This window comes from Rhyacophila brunnea, unplaced genomic scaffold (assembly GCF_057557595.1).
Source record: "Rhyacophila brunnea isolate RB1 unplaced genomic scaffold, BYU_Rbru_1.0 scaffold_1, whole genome shotgun sequence".
Classification (NCBI taxonomy): Eukaryota; Metazoa; Arthropoda; class Insecta; order Trichoptera; family Rhyacophilidae; genus Rhyacophila; species Rhyacophila brunnea.
In genome coordinates this window covers 13,577,372-13,599,899 of record NW_028232751.1, presented here as the reverse complement: position 1 = coordinate 13,599,899, position 22,528 = coordinate 13,577,372, and the positions used below count along the sequence as shown (strand labels likewise).

General features: G+C 34.0%; 1 protein-coding gene across 1 annotated transcript in view; it reads right to left on the bottom strand.

Annotated features, from left to right (window-relative positions):
- Positions 1–22,528, bottom strand: part of LOC147079484 (discoidin domain-containing receptor 2-like) — a 782,269-nt gene that overhangs the window by 455,805 nt on the left and 303,936 nt on the right. The window contains exon 4 of the mRNA XM_085941474.1: positions 2,936–2,988. The gene's annotated coding sequence lies outside the window, so the exon portion shown is untranslated. The remainder of the gene's footprint in view (positions 1–2,935; positions 2,989–22,528) is intronic.

The window sequence follows — 22,528 nt, the reverse complement described above, 5'->3', positions numbered from 1 at the left end:
TATGTAGGTACTTGCTTGTGTACATGCATGTATATACACGAAGCGACCACACGCTGTACCCATTTAACGTGATGCGAAAATGAAGCCATTGGGAGCAATCATTTATGCTGAAAAATGTACATTACAGTGTTGTTTATGCAACAAGTTTTATGAGCATTTACTCCAGCTTGAAGACACCTACTAACACAAACACAGTAGCAGTGTTGTCTATGAAACCTTCTTCTTATCAACCGGCTCGCTGTTTCCAAGGCATATTAAGGGATATAACTATAAAGAGTCGTGTTTTTTTCCGTATTTATTTATTAGTGACACAAAGCTCTATCTCGTTCATATTATATCCGTTTATACGATATTACGGTTGGACATAATAAAAATCTAAAATTAAAAACTCAATGCCATAATATTAGGTACCTGTTATTCCTTAGTGGTAGTAAAAAAAGCAATATTATTAAGGCAACACTGACCTTTAGGGCTTTAGACCTTTTTTGAAGGAGCTTTATGATAAAAAATGTGTAAGTATTAAGTATTTTCACAAAAATTGAACTTTTAATAAAAAGAAACTTGACTAAAATGTGCTTTATTTTGTAGATAGGTCTCTGTGTTCTTAATACCCAATTATTAAAGATTATAGTGACTAGAGACAAGAAATAAAATAATATTTAAATTAATTCAGATAAGTGATAACTGATCACTGATCAGATTGTATTGAACGATATGAATTTAGATCTCTGCATGTGTGTAATATCTATAGCTGAGAACTAGAGTATATTAAGTCCAACATTGCTGAAAATTAGCATAGCTGTCAGGCCTAATTTACATTTTGACTATATTCACAACATCCGCCATATACTTTTAAAATAATAAAGATATGATAACATTATTAAGGAAATGACATTGAAGGAGTTTTTTGTGCAAACCAGGCCCACTCTGGGTTGTAGAGCTTCTGGCAATGATTGTGAAGTCATAGGTAATTACACCAACTATTTTGATCACCTAAATGTAATGCTGGCAGTCGCTTCTTTCTATATATTTACCAAATTAATGACGGAAGTAACTAGTAGCGGCACAATATGCAACATGTAATATTTATTATATGTAGACGACAACCAGCAGTTCGATGAAGAGATTGTATCTTCTGGTTCGAACGATCCTGTTCATAACCTCAGCCCAAACGGGTCATCACTGCACAGGGGCGTCTTATTTTCAGGACAGCATAATAAAAAACAAAACAGATTTCTCCGTACATTCCCTCGACAAACTTTTTAAATTCAAATTATTATTTTCCCCCCTTTCTATTATTTTTTGTGTCTTTCATTTTTTTCGCCCTAATAGAAATGTTTTTCTGCATGAAACCTTACTAATGCAGTAAATAATAACTGTATAATATGGAAGTATTTTTATAGGCCATAAAACCAAAAAAAATATTGGATTATTTATATCCATACTTCAAAAAATATCAATAATTACTATAGTAACATAATAAATTATTATTAATTATTTATAAAAATACCACTACCTGAAATTCGATACTATATTTTCTAATAGTAGGTATACGTTTATTGTACTATAATATAAATACTTTTTAAATGTAGTTTTACCATTTTCCATTAAATAATTCTAAACTCTTCAATGGTAAATATAGTTGGTAAAATTAACTTTCTCACCTGTCTCACAATATTGGATAATACGTAAATTTTTGTAAATAAAACTCTTTTTATCCATTGCAAATTCAAACCACTCAAATACACATTTATGTGATATTCAAATACTTAAGATTACCTCTTAGATAATTAATATTGGTATAAAAGTCTGATTTTGTAAATTTATTAATTCATAATAATAATTAACCTGCTACTTCTACAATCATATAACTACTAATTCATTAAATAAAGCATCTGAGAAAATGCTATAGGTATCACATTTTATTATTAGAATTTAGTTATTAGGTAGCAGTGGCGAAGGGTGGAGGTAGACTGTTAAGATCCAACATAAATATTGCACACTAAACTTTGCCAGTCAAACATATTATTGTTCTCATCGAAATAATACTACTATGTGTAGATAAAGTTTGTTAGTTTTTAAATTTCAATTAAACCCTGCCTAATCCAAGCCATAGTAGACAATGGTCAAAAAATATTCATTTATCTATAAAATATCTAAAATTATGTCAATAAACCATGGATATTGTTTTTATAAATTACGACTTGGTTAGGCAGGGCTTAATGAATTTTAAAAAACCAACCAACATCATCAGTAATTATCCTTAATTCGACAAAAACAAATAAATATGACTGAAAAAGTATGCACTATTTTTGTCGAATCGCCCGTAGCATACCTACCTAAACTATTATGGTTTTGTTTAGGCAGGGTTTAATTGAATTTTAAAAACTAACCAGCATCATGAGTAAATTGTATTATTAGTTCAATGAAATCAAATAAGTATGACTGACAAAGTTAAGCGTGCACTATTTATGTCAAATCTTAACAGCCTACCTCCACCCTTTGCCACTGGTAGGTAGTAAGTGGGTTTTCATTGTATCATAAAAAAATTGCGGTTTCCTTAAAATGTTTGTTTTTACATACAAGACACATTTTTTCTATATCGTCACTTCTGGCAGAAGACACTAATTCGAAAAAATGACATATTGAGTTAGTTATACCAAAATGTTCCTTATTTCAATCTTTACCGTCTGGAAACTTTCTTAATAAATAAATGGTCTTTATTTTAATGTCATCCTTTTTATGATTACTTAATAAACTCACATGATAGACCATTTCAAACATTTTAACAACTTCAAAGTCAAATTACTCAAAACTAGTATTCTCCAGTTAGTGTGTTCTGCCATTGTCATTGGTTCTGCCAGAACAGAGACGATATACAGATAGAGTATCATCTTTTTACAAAAGTAATCCAATTATTATTCACATTACTTACGTTTAAGATGTGCAGTTCTATCAACAGCTTTGAGTCAAGATTTTCGGGAAAATCTGAAAAAAATACACACAAAAATTAGACAAGAATAAAAAAGTATAATTGTGTCGTATGATTTCAAAATCAGCCAAGTCCATAATATATGAATATGAGAAAAACAGCTTTTTGTTTTCTTAAATACACAGTCACAAGGGTGAAAGTTTATATTATTTCGAGTATAGAATGTTTAAATTTAATAAATTCCACATTTTGATAATGCAGAAATGTTAGTAAGCAGTAGTTCTTCAGCAATTCACAAAAAAGTCAAAAATACCTTAAGATGGACTTGGCTGATTTTGAAATGTAGCGACACAATTAGCATAGGTTTATATTATAATGACATAGCACTTAAAGGCTAAATCTGTGTTTGCAAAAAGTCGTTTCCCTTTTTATTTCCCAGTAGAATATGATATTCCTTCGGGAATTCCCATATGACATCCCATAATAATAATTATTTATGTAACGTAGAGTCCCGGTGCATTTCGCATTATGCAGCTTGATAAACCACACACTAGAGAGGTCCTAAATTAATAAATATATTCTGTGGCAACATCCTTAACTGAGGCACGTTATGTCGAGTTATGCATAACTTAGTATGTGATACCTACACGTGGATGACATCCAAGAAATAAATTATGACGTCTTAAATAATGATTTATAATGGCTTAGTCATAATAAGAGGTTAGTGTCAAATGAATAAATTGTTGTACCTACTCAGTTAAAAGGATGATTTTATTAGTTTATTACACTAAAATATAACTTATACAGTTCTCATTTTAATAGATTCATATTTAAATGATTGATTTTAAAATCTATTTACATATGTAAATTTTAGTTCGGAGTGCTTAATTAAGTCCTCTTAAATTAAAGCTTATACTTTTATATAAATTGACGTCTATTTTGTAAATAGATATTAATATATATTATGATACATTGGAAATATTTATTAATTGTGTAATGGTTAGTAGTGGTAAATAAATAGTAAATAATTAATTCTAAAGGAAGATTCGTTTTTAATTAAGTATAATTATATAACTTATAAAAAATGTAAAATATACATAGGTACCTACATGAATAAAATATAAATAAATCAATTCAATGTTTTCACTACTAAGTGAACCAAAATATTCGGTTACATTTTACATTTTATTTTACGTATTACATTTCACCGTAGCACAGTTCGCCGTGAGCTTTCTTATCGGAAAGAAATGACCGTATACTATACGGTCTCCTATTTTATCAGATTCCATATGAACATTAACTCAATTTTTAATCAAACCGATTTAGGCAAAATTCATGAATTCAAGAATGAAAACCTAACCTAAACTAATATTACCTAACCTAACCTAACAAATAATCCGATATTCAAAATTTATTTGCTATTGGCTTCCTGTAAATCGAGAAAAACCGAATTTTATTTAGACATGAATTTTATCTTGGACGGTCATTAATATATATATATTTACGATACAATATTTCACGGTGAAGTGTGATACGGCGAACTGCATACGTACAAATTTCCGGACATGAAAATATTCGCTGTGTTACGAAAAATAATTTATTAGTCAGTTGCTGAAGTTATTTACGAATTAGGTATCTCTGAATTAAATTATTTAATACTTACTGATGTTACGCTTCTCGATGTGAGCATATTACGGTAACCATTCGTCCTTTATTTTAGAGGTCAAGGCTTTATTTGAGCGAGTTGTGCATAACATCCAAAAGAATTAATTACCTGTCAATTAGCAATATAAACCAACAAAAAGTTTTTGAAAAGAAATGCTAAAAAAGTCTCGAAGTTACAAGTATTATTCTGATTTTTAAAGCAAATTCATTTTAACACTAGTTACAGAAATATTTAGCAGGCTCAGTGTCGTTCCTAGGCAGAGTGCTGCTTTTATGCAGTCTCAAAATATAGTCGCCCCCAAGCTTTTTAATGTCTTAATATTTATGTAAAATATTAAAAAAAAATCTCAACTACATTTTATTATTTATTCGTAGTTATCTTTATATATTTAACTAACGATGTGAGTGAGTAGCAGTTGCTAGCATCGTAGGTAGAAAATTCTCATCATTGAGGAATTTACCATGAAAATTTGTATTATTCACATGCCTTTCTTAATTTTCCGTTCTTTAAAATTTGCCGCCTCTAAGCAATACATGACCTACCTGCCTTGACGCTACATTACTGAGAATACTTACCTATAATTCGTCACTGTTCTGGCAGAAGACACTAATTCGAAAAAATGACATATTGAGTTAGTACCAAAATTCTTACCTTATTTCAAACTTTACCGTCTGGTAAACCTTCTTAATAAATAAACAGTCTTTATTTTAAAGTCATCATTTTTACGATTACTTAATAAACTCACATGATAGACCATTATTTCAAAGATTTTAACAACTTCAAAGTCAATTTACTCAAAACTAGTGTTCTCCAGTTAGTGTGTTCTGCCAGAACAGAGACGAATTATTGTAAATGCAGACGGAAAATTACATGAAAAACAACCTATTAATTATTGAGGTGCAGGAAAAAAATCACCGTTCGCATAAGGAAAGCACCACTTCCCGTGACCTATATCATGTAGATCGCCCTTATATGAATTTGGTAGATGCAATCCAGCTCACCTGGGTCGAATGCTTTACTAATTTACTCCACAGCTGCATTATTATTGCAGTGTGTTAGTAATATAAATTACAACACGATGTCTTAAATACACAGCGGGACCAACTCCACTTTTGGGTAAAAATTACTTTTTCATTCCAACAGATTTTCTACTACGCTTATCAACAAAAATCCATGAAATAGGCTACACGAAAAAAGAGCTAACTCCATCTGTGTATTGCGTTATATGTAAAAAGAGCCAACTCCGCCATTTGGTACTAATAACTGTAGTGTGAGGTGTGATTTTTGGTAGCAGCTCCATAAACTGTACACAACTTAAGAAAAGGGCATTGTTTGGAGAATGCAACTTAGCAACATCATTAAATGAAAGTTGTTCTATTAATTATAATTGTATCTCTCATAGCTAATTCATTAAATACTTTTATTAAATAGGGCCACTCCTTGGAAGACATTTGAAAAATGTGATGTCCAAAAGAGCATCTTTAATTATTTACATAAAATGAACTAATTCAAATATTAAGATATATTTTATGAAAATACATAAGTACATAATAAGAATGTGAATCATTCCGATAAAAGTATTAACACTGTTAATTAAATTATTAACTAAAGTTTATACTGTAAAATTAGCTCTAAAAGAGTTTGCTCGTCTGTGTAATATGCCGTTATAACAGTTATAAGACTAATAAGTGACAGTAGTATTGTAATAATTAAGAAAAAGAGACTTGAATAATATTATGTACTTAAGTTATATTTGATTCTTTGTACCTTTTCTACAATCAACACAAATTGATTGATATTTTCAATTATTTGTATTATTGGTTATTGGTAGGTAAACATAATTTAGCATATTTCTGTACACTCCAGACAACCTCAATTATATTGTCTTTGTGAAAATGTTGTTTAGGTACTTATAGAAAACGTTTATTACGATGAAATTGATCTATTAAATAAAAGTTGTCGAGAAAGTACAAAAAAATAAATATATCGAAGATGGTAAAGTGTTTGCTTTTTTTAATACAATGTCTTAATCAAGTATTAACCCAATGTTTACGGGCCGCACAAAATTGTGTTTTTGCTAATTACTTTTCAAATGCAAATTCCCGTAATGCAGGCCCGTAAGCATTGTGTTAATAGTGAAAAGAAAATGTAATCATAAACTGAGATTGAGAAGCAAACAAATTACTTTGTTTTTTTATTAACATGTCATTCAATCTAAGTAAAAAATGTTTACAATGTTTCAAGTTAATAATGCATTCAACGAAATAGTCAATCAATCATAAATTTAATGACTTTATATGTGTATGTGAAACGCTAATGGTATTGAATGGTATATACCTAATGGCTAGCCGGAAAATGAATTAATGTGGGGTTGTCATTTTTCACTATGCATTAAGGCAGTGTTATCCAAACATATTGAGGCTATTAGGCATTTCTTCCCTCAACCCTTTGGGGGAAAATACCAGGCTTTTCTGCTTTTTTTTTCAAATAAAAATAGTTCTGTAACCTACTTTATATCGGAATTACAAACTATATAAAAAAAATCACTCACAAGACCCAAAGGACCTCCAAGGTAGAATGCAAGAACTCGCAGATGTCAGTCAAACGGTCGACCTAAAGATAAATGTCTCAAAGACAAAAGTGATGAGAAACTGCTTTTCGGACCCTGCGATTATCTGTATTAATGGAACCCAACTCGAGCAAGTCAGCAGCTACGTCTATCTTGGACAGCAGGTGCCCATAGACAGAAGCATGCACGAAGAAATTGCTCGCAGAACAAAGCTGGGATGGAGTACTTTCGGACGTCTAAATAGTATCTTCAAAAATGACCTACCATTATGTCTTAAGCGTAGGGTGTTCAACCAATGTGTGCTGCCCGTGCTCACGTATGGCTGCGAGACGTGGACCCTCAACACGAGAGATGTCCAAAGGCTAAGAGTCACACAGCGAGGCATGAAGAGGTGTATGTTGGGCATCACGCGAAAGGACCGTAAGAGAAACGAATGGGTTAGGAAGCATACAGGAGTACGCGATGTAATAGACGTTGCCAAACAGTTGAAATGGAGATGGGCGGGGCACGTTGCTCGCAGAAGGACAGCCGCTGGATAAATGCCGTCATCCAATGGTACCCAAAGGGCACGAACCAGCTACAGGGTCGCCCTAAAAGCCGCTGGATTGACTAACTGATAAAGTTCGGCAGAAATACGTGGCAGCGAACGACACAGGATCGAGAGATTTGTAAGAAGCATGGGGAGGCCTTCATCCGGCAGCGGATTGACCCCGGCTGATGATGATATAGAAGAAAAAAAATTGAGTATTTGCATGTCCGTCCGATTATTTGATTACTCTATAAAAATACCGGACCAACTTAGAACACAGTAATAAACAGCTTATAAAGTAGGTAGGTACATTGTTGACGAGGCTGGGTTTACGCTGTTGACGGTGCATTTTAGAGTAACTTAGTAAAACAGTATTTAAAAAAATGTTAAATAATTATGTTTATTATTTTTCGTACATTTTAACTGTATTATATTGCGCGTCTTTCATCAACGAATATTTTGGCAGATGCGTGCAATTTGATATGTTTTGCGTGTCATAATATTTGAACGCTATGAGCTTCTTAATGTACAAATCTGTGTATAGAAAACATTTCTTCCGGTCTCTAAGTTTTTTTTTTTGTAATAATTGAATTGAATTTTATTTATTTATTTAAAAGACACATTGAGCACACAATAAATTAATTATTCAAGACGTTCACATGACATTAAGAATAAAAAGCAACTACAGGTAAATCAAATTAATGAAGAAAAATACAAACCAAAAATAATTTTATAGCAAAAGACATAAAATTAAAAAAAAAAAAAAAAAAAATAATTAAAGAAAATTACAAATCAAACAATAAAAATTACAAGTTAAAAAGAACTTTTTATATACTTACCATGTTTTTAAATTTTCTGTTGAATCATATTATAAACTTGACAATTTTATGTATTAATATTTTAGGACAAATAAGGTAATTGTCAACAAATCATTTTTTTGCTATTTTGCAACAAATAAATATAGAATACTGAAATGTCATTTTGATTTCCATAGTAACGCACGTATATATTAATAATTTAGTTGCTAGGACCACCCCCTTAGCAACCAATAATAGTGTATTTGATTACGGATTTCTTCCGAAATAACTTTTCATACAAAACAGAATTAACTGAAAATGAATTCAATTCTACTTAAAGATGGCTAAAACTATTAAAAGAATGCATTGGCATCGTATCTAGCTTTTTTTCAAATGTCTTTTTTTTCAAATGTCGTCATTGTTTCAAATGTCTAGCTAGTCGAGAAGTTAGTTAAAAATCGATTGCAAGATTTGTACTGGATAAACAACCACCGGACAAACAAGAATACGAGCTAAGAAAAACGTGGGAAAATAGAATTTTAAAAACAAAATACATAATTATTGAATCGCTAAAAATGTCTACATCTCTAGGGGGTGCATTGAGTAGGCGCACAGCCCTCATTATTTGGTGTCTGGTGATCCTGACGTGACGAAACAGCTTTCACCTAAAATATCAGGATTGTAATTTTATTGATAGCTGTACCTCAATTCGGACACTGCAAACCCATTCACATGCTTCAAGATTTTTTTCATAAATATTTTTTAATATGATTTTTCAGACACCAGTACCACTATTGAATTGGGCCGCTTTAGACGTATGGTACATTAAGCCCTTATTATTGTCGGTACCGATTTTTACAAGAATTTCATCTCAATTATGGATATCCCAAAAGAAAATATAATATAAGTTATATAACTTAAAGTTGTATAACTTAAATATATGATATCTTAAAATAACGAAGGTTTAATAATATAAGATAATCCGCAGAATGATAGCATCTAGTAATTGAAGAAGTTCTGTGTCGATAATTTGCAATAACATGATGTACAAGTAGAGTATTTCTAAATTGTCTATAACTGCGACTTTTTCTTTCCATATTTCACGCAAACGAGGTTGTCCGCAATTGATAATTAGTTTATAAAATAATATTGCAAGTATATTTATTATAACTTTTCTATACCACATTGTAAAACAGATTCGGTAGTTTAGGTGGGTTAAAGTAAAGAGGTGGGCCTTCAACGAAGACAAGCCGATACAACATGGGTGATGTGGACAGTGACATTGATAGCGACCATAGATAATATACAAAATATAGTCCACTGGAATAAATGATAATAATGTACAAACATTACACCCTTCACCTTCACAAATGTAGAACTAAAAATTAATGGAGATACGAATTGTTGTCATAATATACCTATGTTTCATTTATTTTATTGGTAATTATTGATCTGAGTATGGCGGTGAGGCGGTATGTTGGTTTTTAAGAAAATTTGGTGCAATATGCAAGCTTTATTTTAAGTTTTGAGATATTTATGGTATTGAAGACTTATAGACATGGCCGCACATGGGGAGGGGGGTGACGGGGCTCAAGCATGGGGGCGGATCGACCAGATAGGTGAGATAAACACTTCACTGCTCTAATACTAAAAAAATCACCTACGGAGCTAGTTCATTTGGGAGGTTTTAACATTTAAAAACACTTTGTTTTAATCCTAGCAATAGTTAGGGGGACCCGCCAAAGATCCTGGCCTGAGGGCCCGCTTCAGGATGTGGGGCGCCATGCTGATAGACAATGACAGCTGATGCCTATTTAAGAATGCTAACTCTGATCGACGTTGAATTTTACTATGCAGCGATGTTACAAGACCGATATACCCGATGCCGGAAAGAAAATTGGTAAGAGTCATGTGAATATAACGTGCATGTAATAATTTTCGAGGCTAGAGCGTGAATCAGCGCTCGAAATTAACATTGTTAGGAACCGGAGCACTCGTTAATTTTCCAAATATAAACATATTTATATAATTTTATATACAAATAAGTGGGTAACCAAGATTTTTCTATATACATACTGAGCTCAGATGGCTAAATAGAATTAGTTTTTAAAGCTGTATTGTATGTGAATGTCGTCAGCGCCGCAGGCGAAAAACAAGGTTTACGACACGTACCTACCTGAATTAGTTGCTTTTTAATAAATCATGAACCGAGACGCTATGCATATTTAATTTTTCCATGAGAGAGAGCGATAATCTTCGGGATTTCACGAACCGGAGCTGCGTTTCGTTCCATTTAGTGAATATAATATATTAATAAAATATATGTATGTACTTTTAAAATTGGTTCGTTTTTATCGACTCACGCTTAGCCTTTCGGCACCTTCATGATTTATGCATAATGTATGAATTCAATTGAAATTTCTTAATTTCGGATATTCGTTTCGCTTCATCCGAGTTTCGATGGCGGTTGGCGGATATAGAAGGGATGCGGAGGTGGGATCTCGCATCCTACAGTTTGAAAGTCTCCGGTTCAGCGTGTCACAATCGAATGTAGTTCATTAGGCGTAGTATATTGATTAGTTTGTCGGTTGATGGAGATGGCCAGTTAATGGTATGGCGTCCAACGCAGAGGCAAACAGAAACGAAATGCGTGCATTTATCAATGTCCGAAATAATTAAAAGTTCGTTATACAAAAATGACCACGAGGGCGATTGTTTGCAGTGGGTTGCCGTGGCAACGCGATGCCAAAGTGCCGCGCCCCCACCCCTTTTCGACACCATAATATTACACACAAGAGACATTATTTAATCTCCGCGGACAACTCGTCGGCGGCCAATAGTTTTGATATCAATATGTTTCTTTAAATATAAATGTGCGTGATCTCCGCGCGTATCAGAAATAAAACGTAAATGTCCATTAACTTAAAAATTTACCATTTAAAAAAGTCTTCAAAAACAATTTAAAATAAAACGGTACAAGTCGGTTATCCTGGATACAGCGGCAAACACATTTTGAAAATTGCCGATATACTGGATTATTTGTTAGGATAACTTAACTTAACCAAAACTAACAAATCACTTCACATGTTAAGAATTCTGTGGTTGCAGTATAAAAAGTTCTTTGTATGTAAATAATTGTGATCTTTTTGTGTATCATAAATTTTGTTAGAAAACAACTTTGACGCTGTAATATTGCTAACGCTGCTATATTATATTATTATTATATTATTGATACTTACCCCCCCCCCCTCCCCAAGTTTCATGCTTCCCACATTTAGGACGAATTTTTTTCTCTTTTCCCGATATTTGTTCTAAGTAGACGAAATTAGTCTTGATTGATTACTGTGGATGTTCTAGGAATAATAAATTGTGAGGTTGTTTCAATAATTTATGTATGTTTAATAATATCAGTCTTCTTCTTATTGTGCCATCCCCTAACGGAGGTCGGCCACCATCAAGGCAATCTTATCTTTGTCGTCTGCTACCCGGAACAGTTCGGTGGAGCTGCACTCGTACCAATCACGGAGGTTCATAAGCCACGAAATGCAGCGCCGTCCTCTGCAACGCTTCCCATTTATCTTTCCTTGAATGACAAGTTGGGGAATGCTGTATTTTTGTCCTCTCATAATGTGGCCGATGTACTATAGTTTCCTGGTTTTGATACTACGTAGAACTCCTCGGCCCTTCCCCATTCGATTGAGAACTTCAACATTTGTCACTCGATCAATTCAAGGAATTTTGAGGATGCGCCTATACAGCCACATCTCGAAAGCTTCAAGTCTCCGTGACATCTCTTGGTTTAGCGTCCATACTTCCATACCATAGAAAAGAATTGAAAGAACATAACAACGTACCATACGCAGTCTCAGACCTAAGTTAAAATCTCGATTGCTAAGGAGGCGTCTCATTTTGAGAAAGGCGCTCCTAATAATATCAGTAAAAATTGTTAATTTTCTTTGGAGGAAAACTGTCAGAGTGCAACGTATACAAGAAACATGACATACACCTAACAACCTACACAGACGCTTTAATAGTTCACATATTATCTACACACCCACATCCGCCCGGTTAGGATTCCTAAGTGCTTTTTGCACCACCGGGGTTTGCCTTAAGTAACTCTGCTCCACCGCAATTTTGCACGAGCAGATGAGATTGCCATTACCGACACCCAGGAAGAAGACACCTCAGGTGCGAGGCTCGGGCCATCTCCGTCAATTACGTGAGGATAGAAACGATAGGTGCTATTATTAAGGTCATGCGGTCTTTAAGCAACCACCAGAGCTTGCTCTACTTATTATGATGATGCCCTAATTTAAAATAATTTTCTCAGTGCTGAGAGAAGCTCTTCAAGGAGTGATGCTGTAAGTAGCTGTGACTACTTGAATAATTTTGCGTTGGAGTAGGCGCCCGCCCTTATTGCACTATTGGCCGTATTCAAAATTTAGAAATGAAATGACGGCAAATAAATATTTATGTAATAAATAAAATAAGTAGGTAATCCACTATATACTTATATAATTTTAATATTTGATTTATATAATAAATATATATATGTATACTTACATCATGGCCCCCATAAGAGGGGGGGGGCTAACAGGGCCCTAGCCTGGGGGCCCGGGCTCAGAAGGGGCCCGGCGGGGCAGGTCAATCAAATAAGTGAGATAAACATACATCACAAATTTGCTTCACTAGGAAAAAAAAGTCGTGGTTGTACAATATTTTTTAATTGTGTATCAATACTCGACAACTCCATAATTCAAATGGATGTAGGTACGTATTACAATATACAAAAAAACACTAAATATACTCGTACCTACACATAAATTTTACCGCGTATATCATTTTGGAAAACGCTACTGTAGAGCGTCACACTGCCTTTATCCTCAGCGATAGGTAGAGGGGCCCGAAAGATCCTGGTCTGGGGGCCATGACTAACATGCATTCATATCTATTCTTTTAACACCCATGGGCCATGAGGCACAATGACGGTAATGTAGAGAAACAAACATCTTTGAGAAAACCATATAAAATATTGTGAACTCGTTCCCTCGTGCCCTTGGACTTTAAGGGCGGCGCCTTACGCAATGGACTACGAGGGCTACTATCAATATCTACGGCTGGATTAATTTAATTATTTTTTTTATTCCATGCGCAAACATATTACAAGTTTAACACGTTCAAAACATAGTAGTAACTACCTAAACAATATAAAGAAAAATTTATAAAACCCAGAGAGTATTGAAATTATATACTTAAATAATTAATGAAGGTGACATAAATCAGATATTAAATGATAATCTCTATATATATAAAAATCTCGTGTCACGATGTTTGTGGTCAAACTCCTCCGAAGTGGCTCGACCGATTTTTATGAATTTTTTTATGTATATTTGTTAGGTATGAGAATAGGTCAACAAGTATATTTCATACCGCTAGGTGATTAGGGTATCTCTATCCAGAAAAATTTTCTTTTATTTGTTTGACAATTTTTTTTTGTATTTTTTTTTATTATTTAACATAAAAAAAATACTTATAATCCCAAATTTTCACCCTCCTACCCTCACCCTCCTATTTTTTAATCGCGATTTTATTATTTTTGTATGAACAAATTTAATCGTCGTTCGTATTTCAAACAGAACGAAAGTATTTATGTTTTTGAATGACAGATGGCGCTACGTCCAAGAAGAATTCAAGAGAAGCGTCGCGTCATTTTGACATTTCATTCGGCATATCACAACGCAGTGCCTGCAAAATTTTGTACGATTTATTTTAATTTATCTATTTTTATGTGCGTGTATTACAGTGCACAATGCCAGAAAGACGCAAGGGGGGCCATTTGGGCCGTCTAACGAATAAAGCAACAAACATGCGAAATAGTAGAGCAGAAAGAACAGACGAACAAATCCAACAAGATAACAAAAACGTGCGTGTTAACATGTCGCAATTGCGTGCATCTCAATCACAAGAGGCACGAGCTGAATGAAATCAACAACGACAATTGGAACGGAGACAAGCGCCTCGGTTCGTAGTTAACACACGCAGAGCAAATGACCGACAACGCCAACAAGTACATCGAACATTTACATCCGCTTCGTTCCTTCGTCTCGCATTCGAGTACGAGCCAGATATTGAATATTCCGCTCATTCGAAAGTGCTGATTGGTGCTATGGACAAAGAATGTCCCCATTGTCATGCGCTCAAATTCAAACATGAGTCAGCCGGGATGTGTTGCGCATCAGGAAAAGTGCAACTACCAGAAATTGAGATACCACCAGAACCATTGAACGGCTTGCTCATCGGCACGGTTCCAGATTCAAACCTGTTCCTGAAGTCCATTTGCACATTCAATTCATGCTTACAAATGACTTCGTTCGGAGCAACAGAAATAGTTCACAATACTGCGGCAAATGGTCAATAATTCCATTCTACGTTCAAAATCAAAGGCCAAGTATACAGCAAAGTAGGCTCATTGCTGCCAATGCCAAACGCACCACATACATTTTTACAAATCTACTTCATGGGCGCGGCGGTGAGGACATCAATCATGTGGATGAACGTTGCGGCTACAATAGCCTCAATTCGCCTAATGCCAGGCGCATCGTCGGCGAACTGGATGCCCTGTTGAATGAGCACAATGAATTATTGAAATTCTTCAAAGCACACATGCACGAATTGCAAAGTGACAATCACGCTATTGTCATCAATCCTGATAAAACACCAGCTGGAGAGCACATACGTCGATTCAATGCGACTGTTGTTGACGACATTGCTGGAATCATGGTTGGCGACCGCACATCGACGTGAGAAATCGTGATTCGAAGAAGAAACAATAATCTGGAGTTCGTCGCTGACACACACCGTTCATACGACGCTCTCTAATATCCGCTAATTTTCTGGAAGGGACAAGACGGATATTGCATAAACATTAAACAACGAGATCCTGTCACAGGTAATTCATTCATTATGAACATCATTACTCATTTTGAATTGAGAAAATGAATGGTTGATGTTTTTTTGTTTTTATCGGCGGTCATCGTCTACAGCGCTCTATTCCTCTTTCTGTCATAGATCCCATCCCCACACACTTACGATAGATTCGTTATTTTTTATTTAACAACCAAAATATTCACTAGAAATAATTTATATGGCAGAACAACGTTTGCCGGGTCAGCTAGTAATATATAAGTGTAAGGAAGTAAACCGAATGAGCTATTCCTAGATGAACTATATTTAAATAATTTATAAAATATCGTTCACTTAAACTCAACCATGTTCAAGTGGAATATAGGTATTATATATGTATATTGGAAGGAGCCAATTGGTAGATTAGTTGTGTACCTTGCGAGGATAAATAGCTGATTCTTCCTTGATCAACTTTTGGGAAATCATTAAACTCGTCGTCAAACTATTCTACTACTGTAAGTACAAAGAGGCTAATGCGCGACTGTAATATGAACTACGCCTCAGTTTAAAACGTTCTCTTTCTAACATTTCATTTACCTAACATGATATTTGATAAATGTACCTAATTGCAAACAAAATGTCACATTAAATTACGAACAAAAGAGATAGATCTAAAAGTATATACGACCAAGAGAGATATACTCAATTTGATTATGACTTGTAGGCTTTAAGCATGTATAGAAATACTTGTATGATTGTAATTAAGTTTTAATGCATTTTTGATCATTTGATAGATAAAATCACAGGAACGGATGGAGTTTATTAGCATCGTAAAGGGAAGGTTAAGGAAATAAAAATTTTATAGGTAAATGGTTTCTCTTCCAAGTCCAAAATTATAACAGAATGTAGGTACAAGGTTTTTACATTTCCACGACTCAATTCCTATGTATCTATAGTATAGTGCTATTCAACAAAAACCATCCCGCGATCGACGTATTGGACGGTTACATGTAAATTATCGTAAGTATTACATTTCACCGCAGCACAGTTTGCCGTGAACTTTCTTATCGAAAAGAGATGAAAAAAATACGCGCTGTTCTGTATTTCTAATTTAATTATATACCTATTTTCCACTGTCTTTCCCTTGTATTTGGATAGTTTTTATTAAGTATTTTATAAGTTTAGGTACAAGTCGCTTTATATGCGGTAACCGCGCCAATTTTCATATCCGATTTTGGGATAATTCGTATATTCAAGAATGAAAACCTAACCTAACCAAACAAATAATCAAAAAGGTGTATCGGCTATTTTAAAAAAAATGTTTGCCGCTGGTTTCCACTAAACAGACAACAACCGTGTTTTATTTAAGCATGAATTTTATCCCAATACTATTCGAACCAAAGAGGTTGGACTGGCTTTAATATGCGACCATATATTTCCGATATTTAATTTCACGATGAAGTGTGATACTGTATACGTACAAATTTCCGGAGACGGTATTAGACATGCCTGTTCTATATCTTTTATTTTATAATATTCATACATAGAAAATGCAAGATAAAGAGGTATTGTAGATCGATGGCTTTAATCTATTTGTTAAATATAGAGCTGATAGAGTATATCTCTGCGCCATAGTACTTCTAGATACATTACCCCAAGTCAGTATTGATTCTTATAGTCCACTTGAAAAGTCAACGTGTTGAATATTTATTTCGCATGGATAGAATCGCCTGTTGGCGGTGGGACATCTAATAATGTTGGTATATCTTACTGGCGCCGCAAACTAGCTTCGTGGACTTTTAGGGGTCGTCAACATACAATATCTAAATTAAAATGTAATATAACTACCTGTAGGTATATAAATAATAAAAAAAACTTTTGAATAGTAGTGTTCGTAAAGCACTAGCTCCGCGGCGATTTTATTGACATGACTCGACCGATTCGTCGTAATATTTGAAAAGGGGCCTTAAAACAATTCAAACCGGTCAATAAATTATTAAATTAAATCTCATAAAGATGCGTATTTATTACAAATTGAGTATAAAATATGGGTACAATTCTGTTTACAGGAAGACAATTAATTTAGCGTGGTTCCCGCTAAATTTTCCTTATCGATTTAGCCAAAATTCATAAATTCAAGAATGAAAACCTAACCTAACCTAACAAATAATCCTGTATATCTGCTATTTTCAAAATTTGTTTGCCTCTGGGTTCCTGTAAATTTAAACCGACAAGGACCAAAATGTGCTATAAAATATAAAATAGAATTGTATAACAAATCCCTTCAAAAGCGCCTGCCTATAAAATAAACACGTACTTAAAAGAATTAACCACTAATAATACTATAACGTGTTAACACTGTCATCTTCAATAATAATTATTTTTATTTACAGGATATTATGATGCCAGGGAAGTGACATTGATATTTCATAAATGCAGGATTCGAACCGACAGCCCACAGCATTAAAAGCGAACATTCTGTCATTCGTCCAAACTCGAAGCATGTGTGTTTTTTAAGCAGTGCGGTTTTCGTGTGATATAAACAAATTCATAATATATCTATATAATATTGTCGGAAATATAATATTTAAACCCATACTATTTTCCTCTACAAGGTAATACTCGTAGGTTCTATTCGTGTCCTTATGTGCCTACTTATTATCTACCATTATTGATATTAAACTACCCCAATCAATTTCAATTATTAGCTATAAAGCATAAGGCATAATATATTATGGGAAATTTTAAAATGTCAATATTTTCTACAGCAAAAATAACCATGAGCTACTTTCTCTTTGCCACGGCATACTTTGTAAATTGTACATCTGTCAATGGGCAAATAGAACGAGCACTCGAAATTTCCACATAACGGAAAAACAAACAATTTTGTTGCCGACGACTGGCCCAGTCGATTGCATTAAGGACCCGAAATAAAAGGTTTGAAGGGCCCTCAGGGATGGGGGTTGGGGGGTTGACCGGGTAGGGCAATAAGCGGTCAAAAGGACACAATCGTTTCACCCCTTGTGCCATCAGTCTGTACGCCGCGGCCAATTTGGAGAGGACTCACTCTCTCTCTTTCTCTGTGTCCCCAAATGACATGACTAACATACAACCTTCATTTTTGTGTTACGTAGAGACAGCTATGGATTTCGTGCTTTTGCAACAGTCGTTTGCAAACCCTTGCAAATCGGCCGACTTTCTAGTAAAATAGGTTTCTCAATAATTACAAACATATTCATAATTTGGAACACATTATGTAGGTGTACTATAATGTATGTTCAATAACAAAAATACTACATTAAATCTTGTTATTAGTCATTGCATAAAAAACAGTTTAATGCAAAATGGAATTAAAAATATCAATATAAACAACTTACATACTTACTTCATAATTTATTAATTGAACTAAGTAATTTATTAATTAATTGAATTGTCGTTTACGTGGTAGTAGTTAACTTAGTATTGTTCTGAGGATATGGTTATTGCCTAAAATAACTGTGAACACAAATACATTAATATCGTATAATTAACAAAAAAAAATCACAACCGAATTATTATTACAATTTCCTTTATTTGCGTGGAGTTTTAATATCAATTAAATAATTTACTTATAAAATAATTAATTATCTACTTTATAGTGTCATTTAACTTAATTAATATTATGTCTTGTCATCAAGAATACATAATTAATATAATTAATACATGTAAGTGAAATAATTCGTTCTTTTAACTTAATGTAATTTATATCTGAACTCAAGAGGTGAGATGATTTTTTGCTATTCTGAATATAAAAAAGACTCATAATTTGTCGTCAAAGCGGGATAGGCTACCGGATAAATGTGTGGATCCATAAAGGTACATCTGATATACTAGTGGAACAGGGGCACATCGGATCGGTTCTCAAACAGTTTTAATCAATATTATATTACACATAATAATTAATATTGAATTGTGTGAATATAGAAAAGTGTGTCGTTGTTATTTTAACCAGTGAAACAAATCATGAGTGATGACATGCGTACATTCATTCCCTATAAACTGGACATGAAAATGTTAAAAACGCGATTACTAGGTCGAATTCCGAAGTGACTATGGTTAAAATAAAATGATAGTATTGGTTTCTTAAAGCGCTTTACCCCATTTGACCATTCTCACCCATTTTACGTCGATGCACCGACCAAATGGCTAACTTATGACTAACTTCGTTTAAATTTTTTTTAAAACACAGTCTTTTTTTAAGGTAATGGTCGCGGGGCTAATTATAATTATACAACCCTTCAGGATTTGTTTAAGTACTACACCGTTGGGTAGATCATATTGCAATAATTGTATTAGTAGTACAGAGTGATGTAGGTATTGATTACTTTCCAACATTAAATTATTATTACGAGTATACTCATCATATTTTTCGATCCTAAAGGGGATCATATCCTAAGGAATCCCCACTTAATCATAGCCTCCACAGAGAGAAGGTTGTCTTAACAGATTTTTGTTTTTTTACGAAAAAAGGATGTTAGTCACTGCTCAAACTTAACTATTAGGTCCATACTCTGGATCCAAACGACAATATGTAAATTTGCCAGGACATTATAAGCCGACACGTTATCGCTCGGCCATCGTGATCATTGCAACATGCATTCTTAAATTTAGTTATTGAAATTAATGGCCCCACCAAACCACACCCGGTTTTAATCGGGTGTATCACGGGACCCTACGTTTTGTATGACGTATATTTTTTTATGATTTGGAATATTTTAGGTGCAGTTATCAAAGACTGATGTCACTATTCACTCAAATGTATTTTGACTGAATTCACATTACTTAAGTTAAGAGTAGCCATGGGAAAGAGAAGCACATAAGTAGAGGAAAAAATAAAAACTGTAATTCCTAACAAATGAATACAAAACTGACGAACAATTTGCGTGAAGATATCTTCACGTTGGTAGTGTGACGTCGCAAATTTTCGAAGTGCAACAAAATTGGCCTTTGTGGCGATTAGGTCGGACGATCCAAATGACCCAACAGCTGATTGAACTGACTTGAGTTACTCTTACATTTTCGTACACATTTTAGGACATTCCCAGAAGGTGTGGTTTGCATTCTGTATTATTTATTAAGTTAAGTCAATCATAAAAATAAATTTAAATAAACCATTGGTTTTGAAATCTATTTGATATCGCTTATGAGCAATCACTGTTATCAAAAATTGTCACCGTTTATCTAAATTTTAAAAAGCAGTATATATTTAATGATTTCAAGTGGACGCAGAAAAAAAACATGGCAGCAAGTAGATAACAGGTGGGACTTTTTCAAGAAGTCACTACTGTGGCCATTTAATTTAAAGTGTTTGCGAGGGAAGGAAACGTCACGATTTTCAAACAGGAAGTGTGGCTTTACAGAATCCCTCGGGCCACTTAATTATAAATAAACAAGTCGTGTTTTTACGCCAAATGGCTTTGCTACATAATGCTACTTGAAAGATGTCAATGTTGCGGATCGTTTCGTTTCTTTCACAAAACACAGGTTTTCTAATACTTCGCGTAGGTATTGAGTATTATTTTTTTTGTTCACAACACATAAATTCGATAATAGATGTTTATTACATCATAATATATATTATAATTGTATCTGTCTTGAATTATCATTTGTATTTGTAGCATATTTGTATTAGAGAAAATATATTATGTAGAACAGAGCGAGACAGGGAGAAGACGTAAGGGGTAAAAATCGATTACTTTAATCGGATTGTGAAGAAAACAAATGATAGGATATACAGAAAGTAGTGTAGAGGTTTTATATTTTAACTCTACAAATGTCAAGTTGTTGTCTATGGTCATTGATCGACCATAGACAATAATAATGAAATGAGTCAAAAATGGAGTAGCAAATCCGGCCTCCAATAGTACAGTCAATCATGCGAGCAACTCCGCATAAAGTTTCGACATCAAATTCAAAATCATAATGTAACAATCAGTAACAAAGTATAAAAACAATGTGACAGTCTTATTTTAGTGCCGTGTAAATCTTAAATGTTTTTATGACAATATGAAACAATTCATATCAATTCTGTGTCTCATTTCAATTGTGCCCTCGAACATTATATTATCAGTTATCACACACGCGAAGCAACCTTCTACATACAAATAATAGATGTTGGATCCTACAACCTACAACACCAAATCCAACGTCTATAGGAGTAAGCGACATTACGATTAATTTGTGACAAAATAATTTAATAAGTAATTAATATTCATAATACTTTAGGTACTATTGATTTTTAAAGGCAGTAGGAGGGGGCGGGGTTAATCAAATCTAACAGATGGAACAGACGTTTACCCCAGAGACTACTCGACATATCCCATATCCAGACACTCCGATCCCTCCTTAGATTCATCACTTTCAACTCCTGACTCCACTGTTTCGGCAGAGTTTCAGTACACGGCTACAGAGGACACTAATTCATGTCATTAAAGATAAATAACGGCAGAGCAAGTCAAGATACTTTTTATTTTCTTAAACTCTTCCTTTAAGCACTAAAGTGCGTGGTTGCTACATCAGTCCCGTGCAGCATCGTTTCGGGACAAGGAAGAGTGGCACTAAAATCTTTTCATTCTGACACGTTGATAGCGTCATGGAAGGCTGCCGTGCACAAACCGCTGCTGTATATCCATGGCGGGTGGAGATAAGGCAACTCAAATCAGTACCTACTCCGAACTTTGAGTCAAACGATAAACATTGGTATAACCAAGGGTGTTTACATACTGTTTAACTTCAAGACATTTCGACTTGTCGCATCCACACGTGGTTATCTAGTGAGCGTGGCTTAACGGTCATTATTATTCGGATCGATAGTGTCCGTCTATATCGGCCGGGCTGTCTAGTCTTTTATAGAGAAATGGGGGAAATCCATTGAGAAGGCTGTTTGTTCTCCCGAGGAGCAGAACTAACCTGCCATTGGTGATGCTAATTAGGAGGGCAATAACTCTGTTCAACCAAATCACTTCGGATGTTGATATATTCCATCTACGTGAGAATAAGTATAGGTGGACGTTATTTTATAAATTCTTAAAATAGGGGCTGCTTAACTCATACAGTGTACTTCCTTGTACCTATATACTTAATATTTTTTGTA